Source organism: Nicotiana attenuata, chromosome 11, assembly GCF_001879085.1.
Source record: "Nicotiana attenuata strain UT chromosome 11, NIATTr2, whole genome shotgun sequence".
In the NCBI taxonomy this organism is placed as follows: domain Eukaryota; kingdom Viridiplantae; phylum Streptophyta; class Magnoliopsida; order Solanales; family Solanaceae; genus Nicotiana; species Nicotiana attenuata.
In genome coordinates, this window is record NC_031999.1 from 14,048,837 (window position 1) to 14,060,501 (window position 11,665).

An 11,665-nucleotide genomic window follows, 5' to 3' on the forward strand; every position below is an offset into this window, starting at 1 on the left:
CAAAGCAAATGTGGTCGTGGATGCCTTAAGCAGGAAAACAAAGAGTATGGGTAGCTTGGCATTCATTTCAGCAGAGGAGAGACCACTAGCTTTGGACATTCAGTCCTTGGCTAACAGACTTGTGAGGCTGGACATTTTAGAGCCCAGCCGGGTCCTTGCGTGTGTTGTTGCTTAGTCTTCACTATTGGGGCAGATCAAGGCTCGGTAGTTCGATGATCTGCATTTGGCAGTTCTCAAAGAGACGGTACTACAGGTTAGTGCCAAGGAGGTTTCTATTGGCGAGTATGGTGTTCTGCGACTCCAGGGTCGCCTATGTGTTCCTAATGTCGATGGCTTGAGGGAGAGGATTCTAGAGTAGGCACACAGTTCACGGTATTCCATTCATCCAGGTGCTACGAAGATGTATCGGGACCTGAAGCAGCATTATTGGTGGCGGCGGATGAAGAAAGACATAGTTGAGTATGTGGCTAGATGCTTGAATTGCCAGCAGGATAAGTATGAGCACCAGAGGCCAGGTGGCCTACTTCAGCAGATGCCTATACTTGAGTGGAAGTGGGAGCGCATTACTATGGACTTCGTAGTTGGGTTGTCGCGGACCTTGCAGAAGTTTGATGCAGTGTGGGTCATTGTCGATAGGTTGACCAAGTCAGCACACTTTATTCCGGTTATGACCACTTATACTTCAGAGAGGTTGGCTCAGATCTACATTCGGAAGATAGTTCGGTTGCACGGTGTGCCTGTTTCCATCATATTAGATAGAGGCCCTCAGTTCACTTCACATTTCTGGAGAGCTGTTCAGAGTGAGTTGGGGACCCGTGTGGAGCTCAGCACAACATTCCATCCTCAGACCGACGGACAGTCGGAGCGGACAGTTCAGATATTGGAAGACATGCTTAGAGCATGTGTGATTGACTTTGAAGGGCATGGGATCAGTTCTTGCCTTTGGCCGAGTTTGCTTATAACAACATCTATCAGTCCAGCATCGAGATAGCTCCATTTGAGGCTTTATATGGTCAGCGATGTCATTCCCCTATCGGGTGGTTTGAGCCTGGTGAGGCTAAGTTGTATGGTACAGACTCGGTGAAAGATGCCTTGGAAAAGGTAAAGTTTATTCAGGAAAGACTTCGCACAGCACGGTCCAGACGGAAGAGTTACGCGGACCAGAAGGCGCATGATGTATCATTCATGGTCGGCGAGAAGGTTCTCTTGAAAGTCTCGCCGATGAAGGGCATTATGAGATTCGGGAAGAAGTGCAAGTTGAACCCCAAGTTTATAGGCTCATTTGAGGTGTTGAGGCGAGTTGGGGAGGTTGCTTATGAGCTCGCTCTACCTCCCAGCTTATCAGGAGTTCATCCGGTTTTCCACGTGTCTATGCTTCGGAGGTATCACTCCGACTTGTCTCATGTGTTAGACTTCAATACTATTCAGCTAGATGAGAGCTTGGGCTATGAGGAGGAGCCAGTTGCCATTGTTGATAGACAGGATCGCCAGTTGAGATCCAAGAGGATTTCTGCGGTAAAGGTCCAGTGGAGGGACCAACCAGTTGAGGAGGCGACCTGGGAGTCCAAGGAGGACATGCGGAGTAGATATCCACACTTGTTTAGCACTTCAGGTATGAATCTAAACCCGTTCGAGGACGAACGTTTGTTTAAGTGGTGGATAATGTAACGACTCGACCGGTCGTTTTGCTTTCTAGAACCTCATTCCCCTAAATAAGACTTCACGTACTTGCTTTAACTAATTTATGACTTGGGGGGATGGTTGGTTCAGGATTTGGAAGAGTTTGGGTTGAAATAGGAACACTTGATTCCTTAAGGTTGGCCTAAAAGGCCAAGTTTGACTTCGGTCAACATTTTGAGTAAACAACCTCGGAATCAGGAATTTGAGGGTTCCAATAGGTTCGTATGATAATTTCGGACTCGGGCATATGTCCGGATCGGGTTTTGGAAGATCCGGAGGCGTTTCGGCGCCTAATAATGAAAGTTAGTTCTTGAAGAACTTTGAAGTTCATTAAATTTGGTTTGGAGCGAGTTTTGCTGATATCGAGGTCTAAATTGAATTCCGAGATCGGGAATAGTTCTGTAATGTCATTTAAGACTTGCACGCAAAATTTGGTACCAATCCGAGTAGTCTAAGTATGATTCGACGCATTCTGCGAATTTAGAAAACTTGAAGTTCAAAGTTTGATTCAATTTAGTTTTGGGGTATGATTCTTGGTTTCGTTGTTGTTTTCACGTTTTGAGAATTCGAGCAAGTCCGTATTATGATTACAGACCTGTTAGTGCCCTTGGACGGGGTCCCGAGTGGCTCGGGTGAGTTTCGGACCCCTCGGAGCTAAATACATGATACAAGATCTGCCCAGTTCTGGTTTCCTTCTTCGCGAACGCAAAGGAACCATCGCGTTCGCGTATAAGGGGTTGGGCTGGGGGAGGAATTCTCTTCTTGTTTGCGATAGCTAATCCGCGTTCGCGAAGTTCTAGGTCAGTGACCTTCGCGTTCGCGTAGAGTAGGGTAGCTGGGCCTGGCCAGCTTTGTCCTTCGCGTTCGCGAGTCCATGGTCGCGTTCGCGATGAAGGTCCTTCAGAGGGCCTGAGCCAATGGCCTTCGCGAACGCGACGCCCCTGTCGCGTTCGCGACAAGGAGGGCAGCTGGGCAGTAAGTTTAAAATCGGGACTTAGTCTTAGTTGGGGTCATTTATTGTATCCTTGGGCGATTTGAGAGCTTCCAAAGAGGGAAATTCAACCTAGCATTTGTGAGGTAAGTTATTTCTACTTAATGTGAGTTTAATACTTGATTTTTGGTAGATTAACACACAAAAATTAGTGAAAATCATGGGATTAGAGTAAAACCTAGGGTTTTGATAAAAACAAGATTTAATCACGAAATTTGTTATGGAATGGAGTAAAAATCATACTTTCTCGATCCTTAGATTATGGGTAACAACTTTCTTCAAAAATTTCCTGAATCTGGGGCCCGGGGATGAATTTTAGGAATCTTGTAATTTGGATTGGGGAATCACTCTAATGGTTGGGATATGAACTTTTAAGCCTATATTGATTAGTTTCTATGCTATTTGGATAGCTTTTGAGTGTATGGCACCAAATTGAGGGTTTGGGCTTAAGCTTGGACCGGAAAATAGATCGTGAAGCGAGGTAAGTCTCTTTTCTAACCTTGTAAGAGGGAAATCTCCCCATAGGTGAACTTAATTAATATGTGATTTGACTGTGGGGGGCTACGTACGCACGAAGTGACGAGAGTCCGTACATAGCTACTATTACTGTTATGTCCGGATAGTTCTAGGCTTACACCATGCTCTGTGGGTATTGTTATATGATTATAAATTACGGAATTGCATTGATTGAAATTTCGTTGAGAATGTCATGATTTCAAGGATTTTAAGTAAATAATTATTTTGAAAAGAATTACGGAAACATTTAAGTTGTATTTATACTTAACCGCGTCGCAAGTATATTCCGCGAGCGGGGGTGATTATTTCCAGTACTCTCATGGGAGCGGGCCGTTCACCTCGGCAGGTTGGTAATTGTATATATATGGTTATGGCCGTTCGACCCTCGGCAGTGCACAATTTACTTTTATGTTGGATTGGGCCGAACGTCCTCGGTGGTAATTGTGTGATAATGGAACCGGAACCTCTTATAATCTGTATGATTTATCGCTTGAAAGACGACTGTTTTAAATGAAGGAAATGCCTAGATTTATTAATTTTATGAGAGGATTTTCCGTATTATTTCTTATTTGAACTTGTTGCTATCTATGTACATTGTGAATTGGAATATTGAACTTCATATTATTACATTTTATTGACCCTAGTAAGTGTCAAGTCGACCCCTCGTCACTACTTCTTCGAGGTTACTGGATACTTACTGGGTACATATTGTTTATGTACTCATACTACGCTTCTGTACTTAATTGTACAGGATATGAGACAGGTGCATCTGGCTACCCGTCTGGTGCGCATTCTTGATATTTGGCCGAGATTCCACGGTGAGCTGCTCCTTTCCGATGTTGTTCAGCAGCATGATGGAGTCTCTCTTTTGTTTTTGACTATCTATTCTATTTCATGCAGTATGATAGATATATTCTTTTGTATATTCTACTAGATGCCCTTACACTTATGACACCAGGTCTTGGCACACACGTTAGTAGACTATTCTTTTGGAATGTAATCACTTAATTATGACATCATTTGGTCACTTCAGTTTTAAATTGCCTAAACTATTCGTTATTTTTGAATGTTTGAAATTTAATCTAAGTAAATGTTGGAAATATTTTGGTAACATAAATGGAACCCACTAGTTGGTTAAGGTCGGCTTGCTTAACATCGGTGTTGGGCGCCATCGCGACCTAGATTGGAAATTGGGTCGTGACAGGGAATAGGGTGGGAAGGTTGAGAAGGAGTTTTGGAAAATATTTTTCCTTCTCTTGATAAGGAAAACTTTTTCCTCCAATTGGAGGAAAATGAGTTCATAAGGAAAATATTTTCCAAAACATTTAAGTCAACCAAACATGGAAAAATTGGAAAACATTTTCCTTCGTACGAAACGCACCCTTAGTCAATCCATTTTTTTGTGAAAGAATTACAGCCCATGTCACTTGGCCTAACAGCCCAACCGAAAATGGCCCACATTTGAAGCTCTTACCCTATTTAGCCCATGTTGTACATAACTTGAAAGAAACTTTTCAGCCTTTAGCCCACTATTAAAGACATACTTTTAGGGTTTTTATTATTTTCTTCTTTCTTCATTCCCTTCTCTCTCACCGCCTCTCACTTCTTTCTTTCTAACCCACATAGATCCCTCATCATCTCTTAACCTAGCCCCCGCTATTCCTGTTAGTAGACTGTATTTGTAAAATAATTCTGGAAATATAAATGAGTATAAACAGAAATGAACATAAACAGAAATGAAATAAAACCAATTCGAGCCCACTGAATTCACAGTGTTTCCTTAAGAAATTTAATCCCCTCCTAGTACCCAAGGTTATGGATTATTTCCTCCCAGGATAGAACGAATTACACACTGGTGTAGTGGTACTTCAAACCCCAGTGTTTCAGCGAACACAAAGTTCGGTAGCAAATCACACTTACTTTTTGCTTTGTTTGATGCTAAAAGTATGCAGAAGAAGGAGAAGAAACTCAGAAAATCGTAGTGAAATTCTGAGCAGAATAGTGTTGTATTTATAGCCAAAGTTAGGCTGAAATCTGAAGAGGTGCAACTCCTCAGAATGGCTGTTTGTGCAAAACGCCCACAGCATAAATGCCATTACATAAATGGCCATTTACTCAATAATAAAGAGGGAAAATAAAGAGGGAAAATTGAAGAGGGTAGTTACTTTTCTGTTACCGAAACAGAAAAACGGATTGGATTTAATATTAATATTTAATATTAATGTTTTGTTATTAAAACAAATATTTAATAACATTTCTGTTAATATTTTACTATTAACAAATAAATTTGGTCCAAAAAGTTAATCAATCAATCGATCATTTGACCAAATCCAAATCCGAAGCCGAAGCCGAAGCCGAAGTCGAAGCCGTAGCCGTAGCCGAAGCCGAAGCCGATCCGAGCGAGCGACGACGACGACGGCGCGAGGCTTGCCTTCTTCTCAACTCTTTAAGAGCTAGAAGAAGAGCAATTGCTTATATACCCATAAAAAATCTCTTCCTCTTCCAATATGGGACAATGCCCATTTGCCAAGGGGGGAACCTAAAATTTCACTCAAAAATTTTATTTCACTCCATTTCCCATTCACCCTCTTTTAAGTATTTAATATATTAATTAAACACATCCAAAACCCAACAAAAACTACGGGATCACAACGATCCAAAAAGCTCCACTATAACAATAAGAGGCTAACAAAAATTCTCCAAATTGGCTACACAACAAGTGCCAAACACATAGCAACAAGAGCAATAACTAATCAATTGAAGAAAGAGGAGAATCCACAAAACGAGGCTGCTGTTCGAGGCTCGAAATCAGATGCTACGGGACTCAAAATTCGATCTTCACCGTTCAAATCTAAGCCAAGATGTTACGAACACTCAGTCAAAATTTCAGCCCGATCCAACGGCTAACGAATCGGCGAACGTAATTTGAAGTTGGCTTGCAGCAAAACAAATACTTTTCTTCTCTCTTCTCTCTTGATGAAAGCTCTCTCAAAAACCACTCTTATGTGCTTAAGTATTTCAAAGACTTGTATCAATGAGCATAGAACAATTCTCCAAGGTTGTCCTATTTATAGATAATGAGTGGTGCTTTCTCTTAAAGCCAAAACCAACTCTAAATAGGAATAAAAACCGAATCCAATTCCAAATAGGAATGAAAACCAAAAGAGAATAGGATTAAGCCATTGGGCCTTTGGCTGGACAACATGGGCATGTTCCCAAAACTCCCCCTCCAGCCAAGGGGCGAAATGTATCTTCAAGTAGAGGAACTATTGACAGGCTTCATGCCTGCCAATTTTCTGCAACACGCATGTTTATCTGCTAGCTTAACTACAAAGTCCTCAGGCTGTTCCATATAAATCTCCTCATCTAAATCACCATGAAGAAAAGCAGTCTTGTCATCCACCTGCTCAATCTCTAAATCTAGACTCGCGGATAAGCCTAGAACCATACGAATAGAAGACATCTTCACAACAGGGGAGAAAATTTCATCAAGGTCAACTCCCTTCTTCTGGCCAAAGCCTTTAACAACTAACCTCGCCTTGTATCTAGGCACAGAGGTATGGTTATATTGCTTTATTCTGAATATCCTTTTGTTAGATAAAGCTCTCTTACCTTTCGGCAATTTCACTAACTCATATGTGTCATTCTCATGGAGTGACTTCATCTCATCTTTCATGGCTTCGATCCACTGATTTTTGTGAGTGTCTTGCATGGCTTCATCATAATTCTCAGGTTCTCCCATGCCAGTCAAAAGTACATACTCATCAGGAGGATAGCGCATGGATTTTTGTTTCTCCCTTGTAGATCTTCTAATAGAGGTTTCAGGAGCATTCGAAGTAGTTATCTAAGCAGGAATTGATTGCAGATCAACCACAACTTCATCAAATGGAGCATCCATAACATCTACACTATGATGATCATTTTGATCTTGATCACTATCTTTATCAGTGTCTTGGATTTCTTCATGTGCAATAGGTGCCTTAGCAATAGAAACTGGATCACTATCAACTAAGCTCTCATTACTCTGAGAATCTATTTTCTCAGCTTTGTCAATATCTTCAATAGTCTGGTCTTCAAAGAATATTGAATCACGACTTCTAATAAGTTTATTGTCAACTGGAACATAAAAACGATACCCGAATTCATCTTGACCATAACCGATAAAGATGCACTGCTTAGTTTTGACATCCAGTTTTGATCTCTCATCTTTAGGAACATGCACACAAGCTTTACACCCAAAAACTCTCAGGTGATCATAAGAAACATCTTTGGCAAACCAAACTCTGTCTGGGACATCACCATCCAAAGCAACAGCAGGAGACAAATTGATAACATAGGTAACAGTGTTAAGTGCTTCCGCCCAAAATGTATTTGGAAGTTTAGCCTCTAAAAGCAGGTATCTAACTCTTTCAACTAGATTTCTATTCATCCTCTCTGCCAAACCATTCAATTGAGGCGTCTTGGGCGGAGTTTTCTGATGACGAATTCCTTGTTCCTTGCAATAGTTATCAAAGGGACCACAATATTCACCACCATTGTCAGTGCGATACATTTTAATTTCTTCCCCGTCTGTCTCTCAGCTAAGGCCTGAAATTCCTTAAACACGCCAAGTGCATGATCTTTAGATTTCAAATGATACACCCAGAGCTTACGAGAATGATCATCAATGGAGGTCACAAAGTAAAGTGCACCACCTTTTGACTTTACTTTAAAAGGACCACACAAATCAGAGTGTACTAGCTCCAATAAATCGGGCTTTCTTGAGGAGGATGGCTATGAAAGGAAACCCTTTTCTGTTTTCCAGCTAAACAATGGATACACCTTTTCAGCTTTGCTTGTTTCACTCCAGAAAGCAAACTTTTCTTAGCCAAACACGTAATCCCCCTCTCGCTCATATGACTCAATCTTCTGTGCCACAATTCTGATAAAGTATCACTTTCCACCAGATTTATTGAGTCATTAAGAATAGAGCCCCGTGTCACATATAAATGACCAGACTTGACTCCTCGATCCACTACTAACGAGCCCTTAGTGAGCTTCCATTGGCCATTAAAGAGGGCATTACGGTAACCTTCATCGTCTAATCTTCCTGCGGAGATCAAATTGAAAGGAAATTCTGGAGCATGCTTGACATCTTGAAGAACTAACGTTGAACCATTATTAGTTATCAAACAAACTGTGCCAACACCAAACACCTTAACTTCACTGGCATTGCCCGTCTTTAACACTCCGGAATCAACATGAGTATAAGATGAGAAAAAATCTTTTCTTGGTGTGACATGTGAGGTAGCTCCAGAATCTACTATCCAGCTCGTCTCATGGATACCAAATTGATGACGTTTTCATCATAAGCAAAAAGAAGGTTATCTCGAACAATAGCAACAACATTGTTCTCGTTATTTTCAACTTTCTTTCCTTAATGTCTTGCAACAACTTGCGGCAAAACCTTTTGATATGTCCTTTCTTGCCACAGTGGTTGCATGTAATATTATGGTATTTGGACCTTGACTTACTTATACTTTTAACTCTATTCCGCGAGCCTCTTGTTCTATCTCTCCCCCGGTCTTCTATAACCAAGATATCTGCTTGTGAGGACGAACCCTGAGATTTTCTCCTAACTTCCTCATTTAATACACCACTCTTGGCATATTCCATGGTCACCTTACCTCCAGGAGCTGAATTTGTCAAAGAAACACGAAGAGTTTCCCAAGAGTCAAGCAGAGTATTAAGAAGCCAAAGTCCTTGTATCTCATCATTAAAATTAACTCCCATTCCAGACAGCTGATCAAGGACGCCCTGAAAATTATTTATGTGATCAAGGATAGGGCTGTATTCCTTGTATTTAAAGGACATCAATTGCTTTAGTAGGAACAACTTGTTGTTCCCAGTTTTTGAAGCATAAAGAGTCTCTAGCTTTTCCAACAATGTCTCGCATGTGTCTCGTTCACAATATGGTTGCGAATATTATCTTCAACCCATTGTCGTATATATCCACATACTTGTTGGTGCTCGAAATCCCAATCTTCATCAGATATACTCTCGGGTTTACGAGCTGAAAAAATGGGTAGATGCATCTTCTTCACGAACAATAAATCTTTCATCTTGCTTCTCCAAACACTATAATTTCTCCCATTTAAACATAGCATCTTGCTCAAATTCGCCTCCATTCCGTAACAAATCGGATAAATAACCACGGCTCTGATACCACTGTTATGTCGAGGAAGAGGCAAACCCAAAATAAAGAAGATAAAGAACACCAAATTTTAATGTGGAAAACCCTTCAAATCGAAGGTAAAAACCACGGGATAACAATGATCCAAAAAGCTCCACTATAACAATAAGAGGGTTACACAAGTTCTCCAAATTGGCTACACAACAAGTGCCAAACACGGAGCAACAAGAGCAACAACTAATCAATTGAAGAAAGAGGGGAATCCACAAAACGAGGCTACTGTTCGAGGCTCGAAATCAGATGCTACGGGCCTCCAAATCCGATCTCCGCCGTTCAAATCCAAGACCAAGATGTTAAAGAAAAAAAGTAGCCAGATATAAGAGATTTGTAATTTCCTTCTACAAGAAGGAAAACCACTCTTATGTGCTTGCAAAGCAAACCTTGAACGACGATAAATCAGATAACAAACGAGAAATATACCAAAAGAGACACAAATATTTAACGCGGTTCGGTCAATTGACCTACGTCCACAACGGAGATGAGCAATCCACTATATAAAAAAAGAGTACAAAACATCGAGAGAACAACCTCACGAAGAGGCAAACACAAGTGACACACTAACACTTGTCCGGTAAAGTTCTCCCTCTAAACACGACTCTCAAACCCCATGTGGCTACATTGTGGATACTGCTGAATGAGAAGAAAGGATCCTCAATTTATAAAAGTCCAAACCTTTTCCTACAAGAAAAGGAACTAGCCAAATATGGAAGAATTATATTTTTCTTCTAGGAATAAAACCCAATTATGGTAAATATGTTGTTCTTTCCTTCATGAGATAGGAAAACCAAATATGATAAAAAAAATCTAGACAAACACCTAACAAGATGGGACCATATACTTTTGTTTATGCTAAAATCGGAAAATATTCTCTATTAATTGAAACCCAGATAGGACACGAGACGGAAAAAAGACAATAAAACATAGAAAGGGAGACAATGAGCGCAAAAAATTAACATAGCGACAACTGAAACATATCCAAAGCAAAAATCAAATATGCGAGTAAGGCTTTCATTGAACTTTGATGCGTTCTAACACTCAGCAAAGGCAAAAAAACAAATGTCAGGTGATTCTTTTTAATCCATCAAAGTTTTACTGCATGGAGTTATTCAATACTTATGATATTAGAAAGTAGTAATAAACACCGGATAAAATAGTAGAAGTGCGTGCAGGGAATTTGTCCCTTTTCAATAAAGAGGGAATTGTTTAAAATTCCCAAGGGAAGAGAGAATCAAATAATAAAGGATGCACACCCACGCTAAATTCATTTCTCCAATTGGCCAACTTGTGACCTCCCAGATCTCTTTTGTATTCCTTCAGTTTAAAGTTGTAAGATATCTTGGAGCTAGCAATTATTTAATTTTAAAAGCTGGTGATATTTTTGTGCTGCTTTTTCTTTTTTGTTTGCTTTGTTAAATGTACTTTAGGATCTTTTCTTTTCCCTTTTCAATTTCTTTTTGCGTTTTCTAGGATCAGTTTTATCGTTTAGCCCATATTGCTTTTGATAATGAATTACTATCTCTTTTAAAAGACAAAATTTTTACTACTGTATTATTCTTTGCCCTTCACATCTCAGAAACTCTTTTTTCCTTGCAAATAGAGAGTGATCACCAGATGGGAACAGAATTATTTACTCTTATGTAAAAGGAAAATAAGACAAAAGAAAAGAAGAAAAAAAGGTAAATGAATGGAATCTGAAATTCTGTGGTTGAGATTTTGAGAATGGGAAATAAGGTGGGGCCAGACGAATTCATTCAGTGGGGACTGTTTCACCAAATACCCCCACTCCCATTGAATCTCTTTCTTTAGCAAATATGGGCCCCATTTCATGGTTAGCTGACTAAGCTGTTTGATCCTGTTCCCTACTAAGTGGGCGTTTGGACATTAGAATAGTAAAATTTCAAAACAGGGTGAAATTTTTTTCAAGTCAAAATGATATTTGAAATTTATAGTTGTGTTTTGACATAAATATAATTTTGGGTCTTTTTAAGTTTTGTGAGTGATTTTGAGTGAAAATTGTGAAAAAACAACTTTTTAGAGTTTTTCAAATTTTCGAAAATTTCCAAAATGCATCTTCAAGTGAAAATTGAAAATTTTATGAACAAACGCTGATTTCGAAAAAAAAGTGAAGATTTTTTGGAAAAAAGAAAAAAAAATTTTATGTCCAAACGGGCTCTTTAAATATAATACTAGTCTATTTGGCTGTGTTTTTTTCTGGGAAAAAAATTACTTTTAGCCTCCAGCCGAAA